At 39.9% G+C, this 25658-nt stretch overlaps 1 protein-coding gene and 1 pseudogene across 2 annotated transcripts in view; one reads left to right on the top strand and one right to left on the bottom strand.

The window, feature by feature from the left end:
• The window catches only part of LOC100341548 (rab GDP dissociation inhibitor beta pseudogene), a 55485-nt pseudogene extending 39153 nt beyond the window's left edge, over positions 1 to 16332 (bottom strand).
• The window catches only part of CELF2 (CUGBP Elav-like family member 2), a 939267-nt gene that overhangs the window by 29756 nt on the left and 883853 nt on the right, over positions 1 to 25658 (top strand). The gene's annotated exons all lie outside the window — the stretch shown is intronic.

Genomic DNA, 25658 nt, shown 5'->3' with positions numbered 1-25658 from the left:
GTTAAGCATTAGACAACAGGGTTCTGATATAAATGCCAAATTCTCAAGCTGTGAAACACCTTCTTGGAGGTCCATACCATCATTTATGTATTATTTTAAAACTGACTTTTTCATCACAAGTGTTTCATCTAACCCACAGGCTGCTAAACTTGAATATTGAAAGGTGATAATGAGTCTCTTAAATAAGGATGGCATCTCTGTTCTCTGAAGTTCCTTTGTCACTTCTGTGGTTTGAGTCTTTGTGCCCCCAGGCTCAGGAGTTTAGTCTGCAAAGTCTCATGTGAGCAATACTAAGAGTGCAGAACATTAATCTGGTTGTGGTATTTTGAGGCGGGGCCTTTGGGAAGTGATTAGATTGGATGGTTTGTTAGAGTGGCATCCCCATGATGCCATCTATCAAAGATACAAGCACTTCCTGTCGGTTGCCATGGATGCCCTGAACAGACTCAGGATTCTGCTAGCAAAGAAAACAATCACCAGAGACTGAACCAAGGAGCAGTCCCCAACCTTGGACTGTGAACCCACAAAACCATGAGCCAAAACAGGCCTCTTCCCTTTTTATAGTTAGCCTGCTTGAGTATATCATTATACTGATGAAAATTTGACTAGTATTCCCACAGAGTCCAGATACGTTAGTCCTGTTTTCGTCTGCATTCAGAGTAATAAACAACTAGGTTATCCCAATTTTGCTTAGAATAGTCTAGAACAGTCTACTTTTAGTATATGGAGAGTCCTCTTCACTGATAATTTGAAACTTAAACCATGTTCTTCAGTGGCAGCTTAATCCAGCATTTATTGTTTTCAGAGTGTCCAATCATTGTATTTTTTCATTCTCCACTAATTTATCAATCTGCACTATTTAATCATTTCAATTAGCTCAGTTTTTCCCATAACTCAATGAATATACAGTGCATATTAGAAATACTTCAGGTTTCATTACATTTTAATTTTTATATGTTAATCAAGTAAAAACACTACAACTAGGGCCAGTGTTGTGACACAGTTAAACCACCACTTGTCACACTGGTGTCCTACATCAGTGTCGGTTCTGCTTCCTATCCAGCTCCCTGCTAATGCACCTGGGAAGGTAGCAGAAGATGGCTCAAGTCCTTGGGCCCCTGTCATCCATGTGAGAGACCCATATGGAGTTCCAGGATTCCGGCTTTGGCCTGGCCTAGCCCTGGCTGTTGTGACCATGTGGGGGAAGTGAACCAGCAGATTAAGTTTCTGTCTCTCACACATATGCACATGCTCTTCCTCTCTCTCTCATTCTCGCTCTCACTCTGCGTATCAAATAAGTAAATGGGGTCAAGTGCTGTGGCATAATGGATTGAGCCTTTCCCTGCCACTGGCATCCCATATGGGTGCCAGTTCGTGTCCTGGCTGCTCATCTTTCAATCCAGCTCTCTATAGCCTCAGAAAGCAGCAGAGGATGGCCTAAGTGCTTGGGCTTCTGCACCTGTATGGGAGACCTGAAAGAAGATCCTTGCTCCTGGCTTAGGATAGGCCCAGCTTCGGCCATTGCAGCCATTTGGAGACTGAACCAGTGGATGGAAGACCTGTCTGTCTGTCTCTCCCTCTCTCTGTTTGTAACTCGACCTCTCAAAAATAAGTCCTTTTTTAAACTAAGAAAAAAGCAACTGTAGTTTAAGGTTGTCACCTATGCATGAAAGACATACTTTTTGCCAACTTTTCAGTAATGCTTGGGATTTTTAATACTCTGAAGAAATTGTATCTTTAAGTGGTTCATGTGTTATTTGACAGTGATTTGTGCTAATAGATCCTCTGAGGTTTATCTTTGAAAACAGAATATAAAGAAAATAGCAAACGAGTAAGGTTTTAGGCTAAGTTGATCATTTCAATCAAACAACTCCACAAGTTCTAGAATTTCAGAAAAGTAACTTAAAATTGTTCTTCATTTAAAACATCTTTGATTTACTTAAGTATCTAACAGATTTGGGAGAAGGGTGTAGCGGATTTATATCAGATATTTGCCATTAATTACAAAAAACAACTATTTTTAAATTATTTTTGAACAGAGATGCAAATGCCAAGGGGTAAGAGTGCAGTATTTTTTGGCATGATTAATGTCTCCTAAACATTTATTAAATTAAAAAATCCCATTGATTACTCTACCAGTAAAATATCTAGCAAGACATAGGGTAAGTTACTCTAACCATAACATAAAACAACAAAAATTACCAAAATGATTTAAGTCATTTTTTTCTTGGGCTGATATTCATTTGATATAAAAACAAGAATAACATAGCCTTTAGGGTTGCCTGTTACCAGGTGATAAAACAGGTCAGTTTTGCCAAAACTAGAAACCTGTCATTAAAAGATACAAGGAACAAAAAAACTATACTGGATATTTTGCTTTTAAGATTTGCAAAATTTGGGGCCAATGCTGTGGTGACACATCAGGTTAAACCACTACTTGTGTTGCTCTCATTCCACATTTGAGCACAAGTTCTAGTCCCAACTGCTCCACTTAGAATCCAACTCCCTGCTGATGCACTTGGGAAAGAAACAGAAAATAGCTCAAATGCTTGGGTCCCTGCCATCAGTGTGGGAGACCCAGTGGATTCCCAGGCTCCTGACTGCTGCCTGGCCCAGCCACAGCTGGTGCAGCCATGTAGGGAATGAACCAGCCAGTGGAAGATTTGTCTCTATATCTGAATTTCAAATAAATAAAATCTCTTAAAAGAAATAACTTGCAAAATTGGAGTCAGAGCTGTAGTCCAGCAAGTTAAGCCTTAGCTTGCAATGCTGGCATCCAATATCCCAGCACTTGTTCAAGTCCCGACTTCCATTCCCAATCCAGCTCTATACTAATGCCCCTAGGAATGCAGCAGCAGATGACCTAAGTACCCGGGCACCTACCACCTACATAGGGGACCTGAATGAAGTTCCAGGTTCCTGACTGCAGCTGGGCCCAGCCCCAGTCATTGTAGCCATTTGAGGAGAGAACCAACAGAAGGAAGATCTCTCTCATTCTCTGTCTCTGTCTCTCTCTCTTTCTCTCTCCTTCTCTCCCCCCCCCCCGCCTCCCCATCACACACTCTGTTTCTCTCCCTCCCTCCCTCTCTCTGTCACTCTACCATTCAAAAAAATATATATATCTTATAAAAAAGAAAAAGACTTGCAAAATTGCCTTAAGTGGCATCACATCTGCCCCTTATCACATGCCATCTGCCACTTACTCTCTTTAGTGTCAAGATTCTCTGGAAAAGACCCTTGTCTGCACAGGGGAGTTTTACTTTGGTTAACTGTTTTGGACTTTATTCAGCCAAACACATTTCTGCATATTCACTGTGGAGTCAAATTTGTCTGTGACGATTTTGGAGAAGATGAGAATTTTCTAAAGAAATTAACATGCCCTCCCTGTGATCCCAGAAATTATCATTTATAGTCTACCTGATCAAAGAGGAGGCTTATGCATAATAACTTGGGAATTATTCACACACACGAACATAAGCACCACACATGTGTAGATGCACACACATTCCACAAAATGAAGAGGAGAAGAAAGAGTAAGACATAGCATTATGTGAGTAGGTTAAAAACCAGTATCAGACCCTGGACTGTTAATGATCACTCTTTCCCATCTCTAAATCCTGAGAAGTAAATAAGCTTGTTCATATGAAGACCAAGATATGAAAGTTATTTCCAAGGAATAAATAAAGAAAGGTTCTATGGAATTCAAGATAAACTTTAGTACAAATAATAGTTTTAACATCAAAGATCGTTTGCCTGTAAGACATGACCTAAACTAAAAATGAGAAAGTCACATAAAAATAGAGCATTGGTCAGGCAGCTACTATGGAGTTTTCACAAAATTAGTCATTGCTTATTCCCTAGTGACATCTGTAAGTAAACCAATAATGTTTAAATGTCTGTAAGGTACAAGCTAAATAATATTTAAATCACAGCTAAGAAACCACTGATTCCTCCTCTTCTGTGGCAGTGTAGCTCCCTCAAGGTCAAGGTTAAAGAACTTGCTTGGCAACAAAGCTTCCCCAGTAGAGCAAACAAATGAGTCGAGGTACTTCAATCCAGCCCCTTTCACTAACATTAAAATCTATTCAATATATTTTATTCAGTGTGTTTCAAAAACTTCATCTAGACACATTCAATAGATTCAGAATTGTCTTGCACAGAAATTATGCTTGTTTGCATCGCATATCCATTCAAAAATATGACTAAATGAGCTTTCCTGCAGTGTCTTCCCTAGAAATAGTTTTGCATTCATTTGGTGCTCTTTTGCTCTTGCTCTTCAATATCTTCAGGAAGATAATCTTCGTTGTAACCACCTTAAAAATATAAGCAGACAGCTCAACGCTCAATGCTTCCCTCAGTAAATGTGGTGATTGGGTATATTTCTAACCTTGGGATTTTCTCAACTACATTACAATAAACCATTGCCCCAACTGTTTATGTTGATTTTCTTACCTTCAGGATAGCGTCCTTGTGGTTCCTTTTGGAGTGTAAATTCCTATCACTAACGTCTGAGACAAATGTCAGCATTACATTCACACACAGCACCAGTGGGATCTTTTTGCCCAAACAGTCATTTCAGTTAAGCCACAATGATGAAGGTTGTTGAACTCTCTGGACCCAAGCTAACAACCACCTCATTTTTATGTGAGAAACATCTACCTCTCTCTTGTCCTTGTTTTCTCCCCCATGTCCTAAGGCCATCTCATTCATTTTTCAAAATGTTGCCTGTTGTGTACAAACCCATGTGCTCATCTTTTCATAAACATATTCACAGGCTCATTCTTGCCAGATCCTTCCTTCCATGGATCTCCCCAGTCCCTCCCCTCCTCCTCTCCTTTCCTCCCCTTCTCCCTCCCTTCCTCTCACTCTTTGTGTTGTTCCATTCTCCACACCTTTCTAGGTAATTCATTTAATAATTTAGGATTTATACTTTTATTTATTTACTTCATATTGGATGGATTGGTTAGCATATAAATAACTGGCTTTTTTTCCTTTTACTTAAGATTTATTTGAACAGCAGAATTACAGAGAGAGAGGGAGAGAGAGAGGTCCTCTATCAGCTGGTTCAATATCCAAATGGCCACAGTGGCCAGGGCTGGGCCAGGCTGAATCCAGGAGCCAGGAGCTTCTTCCAGGTGGGTGCAGGGGCCCAAGCACTTCAGCCATCCTTTGCCCACCTTCCCAGGCACATTAGCAGGGAGGTGGATCAGAAGTAGAGCAGCCAGGTCTCGAACCAGCACCCATATAGGATGCCAATGCTGCAGGCAGCAGCGTAACCTATGATGCCACAGTGCCAGCCCAGGATTTATCCTGTTTTTAATCTTTCCTTTTATGAAGGGCTGGTTGTTGGTGTTGCCATTATCACATAACTTCATTAAGCATTTGATTGCACTGCTTCAAAATTCTCTGTCCTTATGCATACAAGATAACCTTTGTTCACATCCTCATCTCTAATCTGGATACACAGGAGCCTAACTCCAGCCTTCTCCACTCCCATCCATTCTCCACACAGCAGGGATTGAGCTCTGTAGACAAAACTGTTCACTCTCTCACTATTTAAAACTTTAAAAAATCAAACTTCGGGGCTGGCACTGTAGCATAGCAGGTAAAGCCGCCACCTGCAATGCTGGCATCCCATATGAGCACTAGTTCAAGTCCCAGCAGCTCCACTTCAATCCAGCTCTCTGCTATGGCCTGGGAAAGCGGTAGAAGATGGCCCAAAGTGCATTCATGTGGGAGACGCAGAGGAAGCTCCTGGCTCCTGGATTGGGATTGATGCAGCTCTGGCCATTGAGGCCAACTGGGGAGTGAACCAGAAGATGGAAAACCTTTCTCTCTCTGCCTCTCCTTCTCTCTCTGAACCCTGAGGACATTATGCTAACTGAAGCAAGCCAATTACCAAAGAACAAATATTGTATTCCACTTAAATGAGGGGCTATATTAGTCAAAATGGAGAATGATTACTAGGGGATTCAGTGAAGGAAGAATGGAGATAATGCTTAATGGTACCAAGTTTTAGTTTTGTAAGTTGGAACAAAATTCTGGAGATAGATGGTAGCAATGACTGTACAAACAATGTAAATGTGCTTACTTTCACTGAGCTGTACCTGAAAAATATTTGAATTGGTAAAAGTTACATGTATTTTTTTCAAATAAAATAAACCTCACTGCCTTTAGCATAGAACCCAGATTCTTTTTTTTAAAATATTATTGATTGGTTTGTTTATTTAAAAAATCATCAGAGAGATAGAAAAAGACAACCTGAGAGGTCTTCTAACTGCTGGTTCATCCCCTCAAAGTGGCTGCAATGGCCAGGACTCAAGCCAGGAGCCAGACATTCCTTTTGGGTCTTCCATGTGAGTGGCAGGGGTCCAAGCACTTGAAGCATCATCTGCTGTCTTCCTAGGCACATTAGCAGGAAGCTTCATCAGAAATGGAGTAGCCAGGGTTTGAACCAGCTCTCCAATGGGATTGTACAAGCTACTTTGGTGCCATAATTCCTCCAAACCCTCATTCTGGTGCTCTTCTCTGGCATTTTGACAACTACCTTTAATCTCTTCCTGATAATTCAAAGTAAAACATTTGTCTATTTCCTTGGGAACCCAATGGTTCTCTGTTCTCACAGGCTCTGTAGAATTATCACAGTGATATTGCTGAAAAGGTAACACTAGCATCTCCCCCAAAAGAGCAATGCCTCCAAACCAGAGTGACCGTCACCAGGTAACAAGTTAGTGTTTCATAGACGTTAATGAATGAATTTCAGCCTGCCCCATGTAGACCATACTGCCAGACTCACTATGTCTCCAATTTACTATTTTTCTTTGCAGGGAAAGGACAAAATGTAGCTGTCTGAAGATAAATGGAGCAGAGTTTTGAAATATTGTAATTCAGGATATTACTCTGTAAATATGTAGACATATTCTTTTAGTAAATTTTGTACTGAATTATATAACATTAAGGATGATAAGTACATGTGTTTAACTAATCCTAGGGAAAGAAATGGGCACTCTGGGATAACACAGAACATTCCAAGTTCGCTTAATATTAGAGTAAGTCAGCTTTCAATAAATTCAGTCTTATAAATGGGAAGAAAAATAAATTGAAAATATCATGGATTTGTTCAAATTAACAGGAAAGAAGAGCAATGGGTATACAACTGGGAAATTAGATATTTCCTTCTTCAACCCATTGTTTTATACATATGCCAGATATCTCCAACACAGTATTCTGTTTTTTAAGTTTTTTTTTTTATTTATTTATTTGAAAGGCAGAGTTACAGAAAGAGGAGGAGACAGAAAGACCATCCATCTGCTGGTTCACTCCCCAAATGGCCACAACAGCCAGGGCTAGGTCAGACCAAAGCCAGGAGTCAGGAGCTTCATCCTAGTCTCCCATTTGGGTAAGGGTGCCCAAGTAAGTACTTTCGGCCATCCTGCACTGCTTTCCCAGGTGCATTAACAGGGATCAGAAGTAGAGTAGCCAGGTCTTGAAATGTAGTCCATTTGGGATGCCTGGTGTCACAGGCAGAGGCTTAATCTACTACGCCACAACACTGGTCCCCAACATAGTATTCTGTGCTAAAGTTGTTCTCCTAAACACTAAGCAATCAATTAGGGCTTTTTGAGCACTGTTCATCACTGTCCTTGGTCTCAAGGAGTTTATCATCTAAGTGTCACAATCACACTTAAGGCATCTACGCAAGAAACAATATTAGAAAATTTTGAGCTTTTGGTATCATAGATAAACACTAATATGCATGTACAGATACAATACAAAGCACAAATTTAGTTGAACTACAATAAAGAAAATCAATCGGGTGGATCAGGATGCTGTGTGATTGAAATATTCTAAGTAATATCCTACAAGCAGTTGAGAACTGGATTTAAAACATTGCCCATGAAAAGGCTTATCTCTTGGTAACTAAGAAAATAAGCAAAGCCTACATTATGTGTGGAACATACATAAATAGCTATGCACCATGTCAGTAAAAAGTTGTATGCTTAGTATGTTGTATGATGTAGACAGGAGAATAGCTCTTTCCCCTCTGGTTCCTGGACTGTCCCCTTTACTAAGAACTAGTATAGAACTTAAGGTTACTAAAGAAGAGTACTCCTTTTAGAGAAACTCAAGAGACCTTGAAAATTACCTGCACCGAACATACTCATAAGGCCCCTGTTGAGCAGGCAGCAGATTCGCAGACAACCAGGATTTGTCTACTGGGCACCTCTGAGTTTCTCCTCTCTAAAAAGAATCAACATTTCTGGTAAAGGAAATAGTTATGTGCTGCCATCTGACAGTACTAACATTAAAATGGCTGTAAGTGATCATTTTGTCTAATGTTTGAGGAATGCAGCGTGGACAATTTCAGAGATGGGGAAACTTGGGGATTTGTATTTTCGGTATTCCACAGTGATCCCTTCTTTGCCAATAGAGCAAGCTCATGGGTTATTAGACGTGATCCACCCTCTGAAGACTATAAGCATTGTCTCCCTATATTCACATGTGCCAGGAAACAGTGGACATAAGTTGGTTGCAATAATGTACAACCTAGGGGACAGCAGGTTGTGGCTTGGGAGAGTGGGTCTCTGCTACCCACATTGGAGACCTAGCTGGAGTTCCAAGCTCCCAGTCTCAGCCTGGCTCAAACCCTGGCTTATTCTATTTCTTGGATAAACTACAATAGTGGTCTACCAACCGGGCTCCTCTAAGCCACATCCATGATCTTCCTCACTGGAAATTATCAAGAGTCTTCTAGTTGTTCTTAATGTCATCTCTGATTTTAACCTAAACTTTACATTCCCAGAGTCCTAACCCAGGACTTGACATACAGTAGGTGCCCTATAAATCACTGTTGGTGAGTGTGTCCATGGATGGATAGATGGAAGGAAGACTGGGTGTATACAAATAGGCATAATGTATGGTTCTGGTCCTTAAGGAGGTCACCAGAGAGAAGGGGAGAGGACCTGTAGCATGAGCTAGAAAGTAAAGGCCCTTGAGAAAGAAGTAGAATATGGCCCAAGTCCTTGGGCTCCTGCACCCGAATGAGAGACCTGGAAGAAGCTCCTGGTCCCTGGCTTTGTGTTGGTGCAGCTCCGGCCATTGCAGCCATTTGGGGAGTGAACCAGCAGATGGAAAACCACTCTCTCTGCCTCTCCTTCTCTCTCCATGTAACTCTTTCAAATAAATAAATAAATATTAAAAAAAAAGTAAATGCCTTAGCAAGGGACATTGCATGAAGAGGAGAGTCAACATCAAGCCATTGTAGGCACACTCTTGGAGGATGTTTGAGCTGGGTAGTGGCTTATTCAACCTTACAATTTGGCATCACCACCGGCTCTTTTGTTAAGAACAAAAAGATGTTGGGCCGGTGCTGTGGCGTAGTGGGTTAACACCCTGGCCTGAAGCGCCAGCATCCCATATGGGTGTTGGTTCAAGACCCAGCTGCTCCACTTCAATCTGGCTCTCTGCTATGGCCTGGGAAAGCAGTAGAAGATGGCCCAAATCCTTGGAACCCTGCACCCATGTGGGAGACCTGGAAGAAGCTCCTGGTTCCTGGCTTCAGACTGGTGCAGTTCCGGCCATTGTGGCCAGTTGGGGAGTGAACCATCAGATGGATGACCTTTCTGTCTCTCTCTCTCTCTCTCTCTCTCTCTCTCTGCCTCTCTTCTCTCTGTGTAACTCTGACTTTCGAATAAATAAATAAGTCTTTTAAAAAAAAGATGAGGGGCAAGATTAAAAACAAAAGGATCAAAAAAGAGAATATAGTGGTAATCCCAGTCAGAGGTGAAGGTGACCCAACTGAGGGTATGAAAGTGGTTGGAAGTACTTAATTCTACAGATATCTGGAAGAAAAGCAAGCAGGCTTTGTTTAATGGATCGGATGTGAACAAAAAGATAAAGAAGAGACAAGGATTATGTCAAAATATTTGGCCTGAATAAGTAGGAGATTGGAGTTGCCATTCATTGCAATAGGGAAAACTGGAGACACAGTAGATTTGGGGGAGTATCAACAGCTCAGTTAGGACATATTAAGCTTGAAATGATGATGACCTACCCAAAGGCAGACTGTGAGTTATAAAGTTTGCAATTCCAGAGGCCAGTGGTATGGCACAGTGGTTTAAGCTGCAGACTACGATGCCAGCATCCCATATCAGAGCCATGATTCAAGTCTTGGCTGCTTCACTTCCTATCCAGCTCCCTGCTAATGTGCCTGGGAAGGCAGCAGATGATGGCCCAAGCACTTGGACCCCTGCCATGAGCGAGACCCAGATGGAGTTCCAGGCTCCTGGCTTTGACCTGGTCCAGTCCTGACCCTTGTGGTCATTTGGGGAGTGAGCCAGTGGATGGAAGATTCCTCTCTCTGTCCCTGCCCTCTCCCTCTCCCTCTCCCTCTCCCTCTCCCTCTCCCTCTCCCTCTCCCTCTCCCTCTCCCTCTTAAAGAGGAATACACTGTTTTAATGTTTGCAGCCCTGGGATAAGGAGAACCAGGGAGGGGGCAGTACCAGAGATACATGGAGGAAAGTTTCAGAGTTTCATAAGTAAAGAATTAGGTGATCAGGTCAAAAACTGAAGTTAGAATAGTAAGGATGTGAGGTGGCCAAGTCTCGGGTTTGGTTTAAAGAGAGCTCTCTGAGTTCAGCTGTTGGGGACAGATCTCTGCCAATGGTTGAGAAGACAATGACAGATGTGGAGAAAAACATAGCACTTAGTGGAAAGGAACAAGATAAATGGAAATGCTGCACCTTATAAGTTTATGCCTTTTTGGCAAGTGCTATTCTGCAGAGTTAATTCAAGCTTGATCTTCCCCATCTTCCCCAATCACAGAGCTTAACCAAGGAATACTGCTGGAAAAAAATGAATGCCACAGAACAAGCAGCCAAGCAAGTGAGTGCATTAAATCCATCAAAAGTTAGGAGACAGGGATTTGCAGCTAAAACTTGACTAACTCATTTCATTAAAAAGGACATTTACACACAAAATAATGTACTAGAATTAATGGCCTGACTAAAATCTTTACTCACAATCCAGAGGCGCACAGAGAGGAAGGAAACAGCCAGAGACAAGAGAGGGCAGGACAAGCAGGCACTTTGGCATTTCTGTAGCCTTCCCTAAAATCCAGATGGCAGAAGTCAGAAGAAGCCAGCTTGTCCTTCCTATACTCTTAAACCACCCCCCTTCACACACACACACACACACACACACACACACACACTACTGGACCCTTCCCAAGCGTTGTTCTAATAGGAGAGTACAGATGGTTCCTGACTTAGGATGGTTTGACTTATATTTTCGCGACTTGACAATGGTGCAAAGGCTAGAGTCATTCATTAGAAACCATCCTTCAAACTTCGGTCTCTTTCTAGGCTGGCAAAATGCAGCACAAATGCTCTTTAGACATAGTGCGGTAGCATAGCAGTGAGTCACGGCTCCCAGTAAACCCCACAACCAGTTCCTCTTTTTCAAAATTATTTTAGTCATTCCAGCGCCTTACCTTTCTTCATTTTCAAATAATATTGTGCACATTTACAAAAAGAAAAAAGCATCTGTGTTTTTGGTAGGATTTCATTAAACCTATATATCAACTTGGGGGAAATTGACATTTTTACTAAGTTGAGTATTCCGGTCCTTGAACATTATGTGCCTCTCTGTTTATTTAGATCTTTAAATTCTTTCATCAGCACGTTGACATTTCCAGTGTACATATTATACATGTTTTGTTAGGTCTACACCTAAGTATCTGGAAAAGTGCTTTTAGAAGGTGACATTGTATTTTCAAATTTTTTCCATGTGTTCAGTTAGTAAATACAGATATGACTGGTTGTTACGTGAATACCTTGTATACTGCAACTTTGAAGAACTCACTAGCTCTAGTTTTGTGTGTGTGTGTGTGTGTGTGTGTGTGTTTTTTGAGACACCTAAGGATTCTGTTTGTACATAATTATCTTCTCTGTAAAAAGGAGCCTTGCCAGCACTGCACTGAAAAGAATGGTGAGAACAGATATTTCCGCCTTATTCATCTTGCAGGGAACACAGACTTTCCTGATTAAGTGTGTTTGCTGTGTGTCTTTTGTAACGCTCTTTATCAAGCAAAGAAGTTGCCCTCCACTCCTGTTCTTTTCAGGAATGATTGGTAAATGCTTTTTCTGTATCAATTGGTATAATCTTTCGATTTTTCTTCTTCTGCCTGATAATACAGTGGATTACATTACTCGATTTTCAAACATTGAATCAGGTTGGCATCCTAGTAATAAACACCATTGGCCTTGGTGTGTAATTCTTTATATATTGCTGAATTCTACTGTGTAATATTTCATTAGGGATTTTCATGTCTATAGTCATAAGGGATATTGGTTTGCAATTTTCTTTTTGTGTGTGTATCTTTTTTTGATATAATAAAAATAAGCTTCAATAAAATATTAGTAAGAGTTCCTACATCCTGTCTTTTAAAAACATTGCCAAGAATTAGAGTTAATTCTTTTTTTTTTCTTTTTTTTTTACTATTTGGTTTTGGTATTAGAGTCCCAAATTCTCCAGTGAAGCTATCTGGAGTGGTATATTTTTCTTTGGGGAGTTTTAAAATTGTGGATTCATTTCTTTAAAAATTATAGGGCTGTTCAAACTATTTCATGCAGAGTGAATTTTGATAGTTCGTGTTTTTTGAGCAAGTAAAACATTTCATCTAAGTTATAAAATATATGTATGAAAAGAACTCATAGTATTTCTTTATTGCCCTTTTGATATTTGTAGTCAGTAGTAATATCTTATTTTATTCCTGATATTGGCAATTTGTATATTCTCTCTCTTTTGTGTTACTCTTACTAGATGCTTCTCAATTTTATTGATTTGGTCTTTTTAAAGCTTATTATTTTTCTATTTAGGTTTGTTTTCTTCTGGTATTGCCAGGGTATAGAAATAATTTAGACTATTGATTTGAGACTTTTTATTTTTTAAACTTTTTAAAATTTATTTATTTGAAAGACAGAGTAGAGAGAGGGAGGGAGCAAAGGGAGAGATCTTCAACCCGTTGGTTCATTCCCCAAATGGCTGCAATAGATTTTCATTTCCGGAATCTGTTTCAAGCAAAAGTAGTACTTGTGAACGTTGGAAACAATTCCTTTTTTTTTTTTTTTGCATGGACTATGACTTTTAAAGGTTTATTTATTTATTTGAAAGTCAGAGAGAGAGAGAGAGAGAATCTTTCTTCTGCTAGTTTACTTCCCAGATGGCTTCAACAGCTAGGGCTGGGCCAGGCAGAAGCCAGAAGCCAGGAGCTTCATCCGGGTCTTCCATGTGCTTGGCAGGGGCCCAAGGACTTGAGCCATCTTCTGCTGCCTCCTTGGCCATTAGTAGGAGGCTGGATTGCAAGTGAAGCAGCAGTGACTCAAACTGCACCTATATGGGTGGCGAGAGCTACAAGCAGCAATTTAACCCATTGAGCCACAGCGCCAGCCCCCAAGACTTTTCTTCCTTTCTTATTTAGCACTTTGAATTTCCCTCTCAGCACTCCTCTAGCTGTGTGTCACAAATGTTGATATGTTGTGTATTGATTATCACTCAGTTCAATCTTTTTGCATATTTCGTTTGAGATTTTCTCTGAATCATGGATTATTTCAATGTGATCTATTTAGTTGCATCAACTTTCCTGTTACTCTTCTGAAATTGATTTTAGTTTGACTAGATTGTGATTGGAGACCATACTAAGTACAGTTTTCATTCTGTTAAAGTTATTGAGATTTGTTTGAACCACAGGATATTAACTATCTTGGTATATATACTGAAAGCATTTGGGGAAAAATTATATTGAGTTATTGATAGGTGAGATTTTCTAAATAAAAGTATGGTCTTATGGAGTATTTTTGAGTTCTATAACCTTGTTAATTTCCTGTCTAGTTGTTCTATCAGTTGTTCAAAGAGGGCTATCGAAGTCTGTAACTCTGATTGTGGATATTTTTACCTCTTTCAGTTCTACCAGATTTCACTGCACTTATTTTCACTTCTGTGTGTGATACATAAGTGCTTAGGATTGCTATGTCTTCTTGGCAGATTGACCCCTTATCATTATCTCTCTGATACTAACATATTCACTCATGCTCTCCCTTAATTAATGTTGGCATGATGTATCACTTTCTATTATTTTACTCCCAGACTGCCTGTATCATCATATTGTAAATAAGATCATTGTGAACAGTATACAGTTGGGATTTGTTTTTTAATTCACTTTGCCAGCTTCTGTCTTTTAATTTATGTTTTTAGACTATTTACATTAGATGCAATTCTTGATATGATGTTTCTTAAATCTAATATTTCACTTTTTATTTTCCATTTGTACCTTTTGTTTATTCTTCTGCTTTTTTCCTTACTATAGTTTGCTTGAATTCCATTTTACTTTCTCAAACATCTTCAAGTATATCTCTTGGTATAGCAATTATAATGGTTGCTTTAAGTATTATGCTGTCATATATAGCTAATCACAAACTATCTGTATCATATTTTATCAGTTTGAGTGAAGCATAGAAACCATATCTTCCTCTGTGTCTCTGTACTATTTTCTATTTACAATATAGCAGTGTTAAATATTTTTCCCTATACACATAGGGCCATATGAGACAAAGTTTATTTTTTGCTTTAAATTGAAACCTAATTTAGAAAACCTAGGATGAGAAGGAAGGTCTATTTTATTAACCGTGTTTTTGCTTACTTTGTTATTTTCTCTTCTTGATGCCTTAAAATTCCTTCTTTTGTAATTACTTTCTTTTTAGACAACTGCCTTCAGTCCTTCTTTTAGGATAGGTCTGCTTGTGAAAAACTCTCTTAGTTTTCCATCAGTTGAGAACATCTTGTTTTCCTTCTCATTCACGAAGTACATTTTCACTGGATATAGAATTCTTGATGACAAATTCTTTCACCATCTGAAAAATATTTTCTACTTCATTCTGGATTCCATTTTTGTCATTATTACATATTTTCTGGGGTATAACATGTATACAGTTACAATGCATAATGATCCACCAGGATTGTTGGTGTTTTTGTTTCCTTATACTGTCATTCCAATTGTTTCCTCAATAGGAAAAGTATCATTTATCTCTGGGTGCTTTCAAGCTGGTTTTCTTTATCTTCAGTTTTCAACAGCTTAATTACGTATCTTGGTATAGATTTCTTTAAATCTATCTTATAGCTTTATCTGACTTGACAAATTTGGGTCATTTTGCAGCCACATTTCTTTGAGTGCTTTGCTAGCATCCCTCCCTTTTACTCCACCTGGGACTCAAGGGACATAACTGTTGTCTATTCTGTTGTAGTCCCACATGTGAGTTTCTGTTCTCTCTATTTTTTTCTTTCCCTCCAGTCTATTTCTTGGTATTGTCCATATTGGGCAAGTTCTACTTTCCTATGTTTTGGTTCATAGATTCTTTCCTCTTTCATCTCCCATCTATTGTTGAGACCATCCACTCAACCTTTATTTTAGTTTTTGTATTTTTTTATTTCTTAAATTTCTGTTTGGTTCTTCTCTATATCCTCTGCACATTGGCTGAGGCTTATCATTTTTCTCTTTTATCAAGTGTACTTGTCATTGCTTCTTAAGATGCTGCTAAAAATCTTTGTCAGGGGGCCGGCCCTGTGGCACAGGGGTTAACACCCTGGCCTGAGGCACTGGCATCCCATATGGGCGCTGGTTCTAGTCCCGGCTGCTTCTCTTCTGATCCAGCTCTCTCCTGTGGCCTGGGAAAGCAGTGAAAGATGGCCCAAGTCCTTGGACCCCTGCACCCATGTGGGAGATCCAGAAGAGGCTCTTGGCTCCTGGTTTCAGATCAGCTCAGCTCTGGCTGTTACGGCCAACTGGGGAGTGAACCAGCTAATGGAAGATCTCTCTCTCTATCTCTCTCTCTCTACTTCTCCTTCTCTCTGTGTGTAACTCTGACTTTCAAATAAATAAATCTTTAAAGAAAATAAAAAGATCTTCAAGTAAAACTTAAAAAAAAATCTTTGTCAGATGAATCAATCAGATGAATCTGCCATCCAGGTATAGACTTTTTTATCCAATTTTATATATTCTGTTTCTTTTCATAATGATTTACCTTTCTTATTGAAACCTAGGCATTTTTGTCTCGTTATGGGACTCTATACCTAATTAAACATATTTTATCTGGCTTTTTCTGACACAGATACGGCAGGGAATGGGAGAGGAGTGGTGGCTCATTAATGCTAGGTGGAGATAAAAATCCACGTTCCCTACCCAGCCTCATTCAACACATAAGTTTTTTCGGGGGGCGACTCTTTTACTGCAGGGTGGGGTGGGAGTTCTGTACCCCAGGTGGCTTTCACTAGCACCATGTCGAGGTTGGACTCAGTACCACTGAGTAAAAGGTCTGACTCTCCACTGTATCTCCTCTGATAGCACTCCAGTAAGAGCAGAAGGCACACCTTATCACTGCAATGTGAGCTTAGAAATATAAGCTTCCCACAGGAAGACTACCAACACCGTGAGAAAGGGGTAGAGGAGATACTGACCTCATTTCTTGACAGGGGATGAAAGAGCTCGCTTTCTGCTTGGACCTTTTTGACACCATTCTGCTGGGACTTCATGACAACTTGTTATAGCATTGTGAGGGTGTGGATCTAGGTTCCCCACTTGGATAGAGATTAACAGCAGGGATTCTTCTGTGGTGTTTGCTAGATTGGGTTATTATACAGTAGTTTTCCTTCTTGCTATGCTGCTTATTTCCTGGTAGAATGGGTAAGGAAGAAAATGCAGGCTTTTCTTGTGCTTTTTTAAAATGAGCTTATTGAATTGTTTGGATTGCCAAACTCTTTAGCTCCAAATATGTGATATATGAGACAAAAAGAAAATCTAGGGGCCTCACCTCTATGTTACACTGAGATATTCTGCCTTTTTTTCCTAGACTTTCAGAGTCCTCTAAATTCTTGTTTTCTATATAATATCCAGTAAGTTTGGTTGTACCTAGAAGAAGGAATAAGAATGAGTACATCTACTCCATCTTTCTAGAAGCAGAAGTCAATATTCACTTATTTTTCAAAAAAAAATATTTTACTTATCAGTCAAATGTTGGATCTCTAAAAACCTCTTTGGATTTATCCACTTCATCATGAATCATTAGTCTTTACATTTGGGTGCACATGCGTGTGCACGTATCTGATAATAAATAATTTCAACACAACCTGAATATACCACCACCTGGTTTTGGAATGAGTATAGATCTGAAGAGCTCAATACTTGACATACTTCAAATAGTATCAAAATAACTACTAGAAAGCAATTTCTGCGGTTTCAACTCCAGAGCCAGCCATCATGCCCACTCTACCTAATCTACCCACTTGTTTCTCCACTGTTGTTTCCATTGAGGAAGAGAGGAACCTCCAGCATCGGAAGGAATTTAACTCTCAAAAGCACAAGTATTAATCCTAGGCTAGAATAGAATGCATCTATGATGCAGTTGTCACTCACCACACCAGGCCATGTTATGGGCAAAGTAATGTTCCATAGTGAGAATCCAGGCAAGAAATATGCTCTGTAGACTAGGTGATAGAGATTTGAGGTGTTTGGTTCTCAGTTCATAACTTGGCCAGAAGCCAATCAACTTCTTCACTACACCTATGCCTTCCTCAAATTTAAAGCTCTTCAACATAGCATTAAAATGAGCCCTTTTCTTTTTCTTTTTCAACAACTTGGCCCTTGTACTTCCTGCTTACATAGCACTCTAGATCAAAACCATCAATGGCACCACCTAAGCATGTCTCACACCAACATCCAGGAAGACTTCAGGAAAGCCAACATTTCTGGAAGCAAAATATTTGCCAACTTTTCACTGATATCACTCTCAAGCTCACAGAACTCTTTATTTTCATTTTTTTCCTTCCAAGCAGCATGTACTAAGGAAAGAAGTTACTTCCCTGCCCTCGCACACCTTCCCACCCCCACCATGTGAGGAAAGAGTACACAGGAAATGCTTGGCAAAATGTGCAACCCAGAAGTCACACAGCCACCTCACGGTTGCCAAGATGAAGGCAATAAGCAGCCATTTAATCTTCCTTTATCAATTCTTGTCCCTGCCTTGACACTGTTTTATATACATTCTAAGAAACACAGAGCCTTCCTGGTCATCCATTTCTTGGCAAATTTAAATCCTTGAGTATAAATGAGATCATGTAAATATAGCAAGCTGGGGAGAAAGCAGCAAAATCTAGCACAGGTCTGGTCTGGGCCTCCTTGGAAAGGATTGCTCTCAAAATCTAAAGAGGTCAGATGCAAATTCAAAATATACAGAACATTAGGGACAAGGTCTAGGAATTAGAAGCCCTCATAACTGCATAGTCCAGGATACTGGGCTACCTAGCAAGTGAGGAGGAAGAGGAGATACAAAATGGCCAAATAATTGGAAATTCATAACCACATGAGGGAATGAGATGGGAAAGAAGGGAGCATACAGAGGAAGGTGAGAGTAAAATATAGACATCAGATTCTTCTGGATGTTTTAACTTCCACTTCCTTCCATTGAGAAAAAGATTGGTATTATAAAATAGTGCTTTGGGGAGAAAAGTAGAAGGGAGAATTGTGCTAAAAATATTTGCACATTATAAGAGATCAGATATGATCTTCAATATTAAGAGTCTTCACGTTTAGCCAAAGTTCCCAGGCTAGTGTCTAATTTAGTCTACAGCTTTCTGAATCAATACCAGATTGGCAATGAAATAAAATGGATAAACTAGTTCCATAGTATTTGCCTTTGGGTATATATGATATATAAGGAACCAGCAGAAAGAACAATAAGAACTATATATATATATATATATATATATGCAAATAAAAATGAAGGAGCTCAGAACAACTTGGGCATAATATCTAAGTCTTAAACTGGCCCAAACCAGAACTCCTAGGAGGTGTCTGTGCTGTCTCACACAGACAAATCAAAAATGCATGTGCCTGTGTGCCTTGCAATAGGCAGCCAAATTGTGCATCCTGCCTCCAGCAGATAAGCCTTCACGGTTGTACAATGCTGTCTAGCAGTAAAAGGAAAACCAGTGACCCCACTGAGCAACTCGCAATACTACTTGAACATGAAACTACCAGATGGATTGAAAGTGACAGACCTAATAAGCAACTTCCAGAATCTGCATGAACCTAATTGCAGAAAATCCTTGGTGCAGCTGCTTCTATTTGCTCCCTCAAATCCTTAAGCCAAACAACCTAGATCAGAGAGTCGCAGCATGCTCTTGAACTGCCCAAACCATCTTAAATGTCCTGTCGTATTTATCTAAACCATGGCTCCAATTAAGAATTATGCAGGGAAGTTTCCCAACATTCTGCAGGGAGAAATGTCATTTAGAAATATTAGTTGTGTTTGTGCCTTTTGCTTATGTTTTAATATTTCCCTCATCCCAATATCTAAAAAGAAGTAGATGTATATTTTCAATTAATGACAGAATAATGGTCAAATATTTTCAATATCAAGGTGACTATATAGTTCTGTAACCTAGAATATCCTTTTATGCACAAATATGTGGTTCGTCAGAATTGGACACCCAAATATTGGATGCTCTGTTTACATTTCCCACTTTTTTGCCTGTGTGCTTAATTTTCCATTCACAAATAACTTTAGATACTGAAAGAAGCAAAATGTAGTTGTAATAAGATGCCATGGATTGGATATCACTCCATCATCTTTTTGTTGTTGTTGTTGTTGTTTAAAAATTTATTTATTTGCTTGAAAAGCAGAGTTACAGAGAAGCAGAGGCAGAAAAGAGAGAAAGAGAGGTCTTCTATGCGCTGGTTCACTCCCCAGATGGCTGCAATGGCCAGAGCTACAACTGTCTGAATCCAGGACCAGGAGCTTATTCTGGGTCTCCCACGTGAGTGCAGGGGTCCAAGGACTTGGGCCATCTTCCACTGCTTTCCCAGGCCGTAGTAGACAGATTGGAAGTGGAGCAGCCAGTACTTGAACCAGTGCCTATATGGAATTCTAGCACTGCAGGCGGTGGCTAAACCTGCTAGGCCGTAATGCCAGCCCCTTCCATCACCTTTAAGTAAACTGTTCAAGCTCCATCATGGCCACTTATGACATTTGCTATAGAGCAAGTATTTCTGTCGCCAAGAATACATATGTAGAAATTATAATCCCCAATGTGATGGTGTAGCAGGTGGGGCTTTTAGGAAGTGATTGGCTTCTGAAGATGGATCCCTTATGAACTATTAGTGTCCTTATAACAGAAAACGTCTAGAGAGTTAATTTGCCCCTTCTCCACCAGATAATGTTATAGTAGGAAGATGTCTGCCTATCAACCAGGAATCCAGCCCTCTCTGGACACCAAATCTGTCAGCATCTTAATCTTGAACTTCCAAGCTGCCAAAACTAAGGTATAAATTACTGTTGTAGGTAAGCCACCCAGTCTACAGTATCTAGCAGCCCAAATGAACCAAGGCATTATGCTACAGAATAGTTCCCAGCCTGCCTCGGGAAGAAAGCCTCCCTTCTGCAGGATCCTCTGTGACTCCACAGCCATTCTCAGTAGAGATGCCCTATGAGGTCAATGGCATCTGGCAGAGCCACCCCTGCAGCTTTCTTGCAGTCTTGAAAAACTGGAACAATGACCACTGTAGTCCCACTAGGGAAGACATCCATGATGACTTGGGAATGAATCTCTAAAGGAACCAACAAATTTGCTGATATTTTCAGTTTCCTCATAGGCAAGCACAACTAGGAGTCAGAGATAGAGAGGACACCTGTGACCCCGCATAATTTTGCCAGTGCACTTGATTTAAGCTCTTCCCACATCCAACGTCTAGCATCTGGGCATTTCTACTTGCCCAAGGGTGACTTTGACTTTGGAAACCATCTACTCTTGCCCATGTATTGCCCTACTGGGCCTTCCCGCCTTTCTTAGGAAAAAAGTCATACTTATTCAATCCATTATAGCCTTTAAAAATTAAGTTATTAGCCCTCTCTTGGTTGAGGCTTCATTTCAGTGGTAATCCCTCAGGATGGAGGTTTTATCATGATGTGCACTTCCAATTCACAAGCCTCTAAGTGCTATTATCCTGAATGAAAAGGAGACATTTTCACTGATGAAAAGACATCCTTTAATACTTGATTCAGCATTTATGTGTTTCCTGGTCCCTTGTGCAACTGTCTACCTCATAAAAGAAGAGTTTGGTAATATTTATTTTAGGTTGTATTACTCTTGTGTTCCTGTTTAGTAAGCCAAGCCTGAAAAACCTGGGAATGAGAGGGGGATCACACTAAGAACAATATCCTCTTGCATTTATTCTTGCTTTCCCAAAATAAGCTTATCCTCCCCTAGATGATGGTTTGGTCATTTATTCATCCATTCCCTTACCAGTTTTTGGCACAAATATTGTACATGGCTATGTTCTTGTGGCTGAGGTTGTGGCTGTGAACAAAATAGATAAAACCCCTGGCCTCTTGGAGCATATTAGTGATATGAGATACTAGTGATAGTGAGAGAAAATAAATACATAGTGAATTGACCTATAGCAAAAAGTGTCATAAGGAAAGTAATAAGGAAATAGGGAGGATTATGCAGTGGGATGATTCCAAGGAGATGTTATCTGAGTAGAGGTATGAATTTAAGAGAGAAGGAGCTGTTCAAACATCTGGGGTAAGGGCCTTCCAGATAGAGGGAATAGCAAATGCAAATGACTTGAAGGGAGAATGCCAGTGGCATTAAAGAAGATGGATAAGAGCTAAGGAGGGGAGAGGGCTCAGAGAGGTGAGCAGCAGCACCAGGGGCCTACGAGGGAGTTCAGGTTGGGCTCTGCTTGAGAAGGGAAACAACACAAGGGTTGAAAGCCACTCTACTTCATAAAAAATTAATTATCCTGACTGCTTTTGGAGAACAAATTGGTTTTTTTGAAAGCTTTTATTTAAAAAATATGAATTTCATAGGTACAGCTATTGGAATATAGTGGTTTCTCCCCCCATACTCGCTCTCCCACTCCCACTCCCATCCCACCTCCTACTCCCTCTCCCATCTCATTCTTCATTAAGATTCATTTTTAATTATCTTTATATACAGAATATCAACTCTATACTAAGTGAAGATTTCAACTGTTTGCACCCACACAGATACACAAAGTATAAAGTACTGTTTGAAGACTAGTTTTAACATTAATTTGCATAGGACAACTCATTAAGGACAGAGATCCTACATGGGGAGTAGGTGCACAGTGCCTCCTGTAGTTGATTTAACAATTGGCACTTTTATTTATGACGTCAGTAATCACCTGAGTCTCGTCATGAGCTGCCAAGGCTATGAAAGCCTCCTGAGTTCACAAACTCCGGCCTTATTCAGACAAGGCCATAATCAAAGTGGAAGTTCTCTCCTCCCTTCAGAGAAAGGTACTGGAGAACAAATTGTAAAGGAGAAAAAGGAGAAACCACAACAGACTGTGACTGGGGAGTTTTGCCTGGGAGATAGTCTGAATAGAGGCTTGCAACCAACTTCAGCTACCTTCTTAAGCTCAAATGTAGGTTCTTCCTGGAGATCTTGGCTAAGTTATTTCAGCCTCTGTGCCTGAGTTTCCTCAGCTATAAAATGTGAATAATAGTATCGCCTGCTTAAAGGGCTGCTGTAAGAATCAGAGGAACAAGCACAAGGAAACTATTTCAAAGGGTCCACAACACACAGAACTATACACAGACATGCTAGTAGTACTTTCTTGATTGAGGCTAATGATTTCCACTAATACTTCCTCTTTCACAGTTGATTGAAACAGTTTGGACTGCAAAAATGACAGTTTTTTCTTACTAAGGAGCCAGCATGTGATTACAAATGTCAGACTTCAATAGCTATCTTCTGAATTGAGTATTGTAACCCCAAAACATAGAGATATCCAAAATCACACATTCCTAATGGACCACGGGAATATGACAGTTACCTTCATTTTTCCTATTCATTTTTTTTTTTAACCAGCTCCCTGCTCAAGGGTATAAATGATGGAGACAACTTAAGAAGTCTCGCCTCCTCACTCTCTATCCTGCAGTAAGAAATCACTAAATATTTGTTCTGTTGATTACATGTATACTAACAGTATTGAGAATGCATGGCACTAAGTGTCAGCGGTTCCAAACCCAGAACAACAGAGAAGAATGGTTTCTTTACTGCCATTACACATTTAATATAAGATCCTGCTTCTTCAAAGAAGTCCAGTCTAGATACCTTTGGGAACTCTTCATAGGATCAATTTAAGGCATTTTGGCTTCCGTTGTTTTGGCAGTTCCTTCCCTCCTGTTAAACCATAGTTAGGTCTTTAGTTCTCTTCTAAATTTCCTTTGGCACCAGAAGGTTGAAAGATTAGCTATTAGTCTTTGTGAGAGGTCAAATCAGCTCTCTGGCCTCAGTCCAAGCCTTACAAGAACTACTCCTGTGATGATTTCAGCCTACCCCTTACAAGCAGCGATTGCCTAAAGCTGAGGTTTTGCAGTGAGAGATTCATCTAACAGCCTGAGAAGGGTATAAAGTCAGTTGTTTTCTAGAGATGCATTAGGTCATTGGGGTTTCCCACTCATTCCTGTACTGTTCTAAGCTATGCACAATAACAATCACTGATATCACAAAAAGTTTCAAGTGAAGCATTAATAATGTACCAAATTCTTTTTTTATAAAAGTGGTTATAAAAATTTATTGAATGTATAAGTGGAATAGCAAAAATTTAAAGTTGAACCTAGAAACATAAGGAAAAAATAGACATTTTTTCTTTTTTTATTTGTATGTATCTCATAAATACAACATTAGGAACATAGTAATTCTTCCCACCATACCTGCCCTCCCACCCATTCTTCTTCCTCTTCTTCCTCCCTCTCCTGCTTAGCCTGAAAAAAATAAAAATAAAAAGAAATATGAAATAAAAAACTGAGAACAGTTCCTCCACAGTCTAGACAGGGCTATGCTGTTATTGCTTCTCAAAGGTGATTTTGCTTACCCTCCTTGCTCTTTTCCTTCCTTCCTCCCCCTTCTTTCATTTCAGAAACTTGTCTTTAAAGAAGAACCCAAGGATGATATGTCTTTTGTGAGCTCTTAGACATAACTCTAACTTATGAGACATAAAAATGTCCTCCATTTAATACACTAAAAGTAAGTGATCTAGAGAACAAGTTTTACTATTAAGTCTCATGATATAACTCTTTGAGGACAGAGGTCCTGAATGGGAAGTCAGTGCACAGTGACTTTTTTTTTTTTTTTGTAGAGTTTTCTTAGTCTCAGTTTATAAGATCTATTTTTAAAAGATTTATTTATTTATTTGAAAGTCAGAGTTACACAGAGAGAGGAAAGGCAGAGAGAAAGAGATAGGTCTTCCATCTGATGGTTCACTTCCCAATTGGCCACAATGGCTGGAGATGCGCCAATCTGAAGCCAGGAGCCAGGAGCCTCTTCCGGGTCTCCCATGTGGATGCAGGGGCCCAAACACTTGGGCCATCTTCTACCGCTTTCTCAGGCCATAGCAGACAGCTGGATTGGAAGTGGAGCAGCCAGATCTCGAACTGGTGTCCATATGGGATGCTGGTGCTTCAGGCCAGGGCGTTAACCCACTGCACCACAGTGCAGGCCCCATAGTGACTCTTGTTTATTTAACAAATTGCACTGTTATATATGACATCAGTGATCACCCAAGGCTCCTGACATGAGCTGCCCCAGCTATGGAAGCCTTTTGGATCCACTAACTCGACAAGGCCATAAGCAAAGTGGAAGTTCGATCCTCCCCTCAGAGAAATGTACATCCTTCTTTGGTGGCCACTTCTTTCCACTGGGGTCTCACCCACAGAGGTATTTCACGTAGAACATTTTTTGCTGGGGTATCTTGGCATTCCATGCCTGAAATGCTCCTCCCTGGGCTTTTCAGCCAGACTGGAATGCCTTAAGGGCTGATTCTGAGGTTAGAGTGCTACTTAAAGCAATGGTCATTTTGTGAGTCTGCTCTATGAACTGCTTCTCATGTTGGAGCCTGCATTCCTTTTTAATTCTGTCTATTGTTATTTCCGAACTCTTAGTCCTATTTATATGATCATTTTAACACTTGATCTTATATATATGGTCACTTTATCACTTTATCATATCCATTTGATCTTTATAATCTGCTATTTTTATCAGCCAGCTTAAGGGAATTTGGGGTCCTATGGCAAATTGTTAAGCTATACCCTTAGAACTAAGTCCATAGGAATGTATGCCGGACTATACTGCTTTGTAGTTACAAACTTCATATATTTCATAATTACAACAGTAGGAGCTTGATAATTCCTCCCACTGTGCCCGCCCTTCCACCCACACTCCCACCCCCCCTTTCCTGTCCCTTTCTTATTTTCACTCTTATTCCTCACTAAAATCTATTTTCAATTAACTTTACACATATATGGTTAATTCCGTTTTAAGTAAAGAGTTAAATGATTTGTATGAAAGAAAAACATAAGGAAAATATTAGAAAAGAAAAGGAAAGGAAAATAGAGAATAAAAAGCTGTTCTTCAACAGTCAAGAGAAGGGCTGTTCAAAAGCATTACTTCTCAAAATGTCAATTTCATTTCTTCATGTTGCCTTTTAGGTGCTCTATTAGTTGTCACATATCAGGGAGAACATAGAATTTGTCCCTTTGGGATTGACTTATTTCATTAAGCATGATGGTTTCCAGTTT

The sequence above is a fragment of the Oryctolagus cuniculus genome, chromosome 13, assembly GCF_051225735.1.
Source record: "Oryctolagus cuniculus isolate XC-2025 breed Fujian yellow rabbit chromosome 13, ASM5122573v1, whole genome shotgun sequence".
NCBI lineage: Eukaryota > Metazoa > Chordata > Mammalia > Lagomorpha > Leporidae > Oryctolagus > Oryctolagus cuniculus.
The sequence above is the reverse complement of the archived record's forward strand: the minus strand, read 5'-3'. Positions and strand labels throughout refer to the sequence as shown.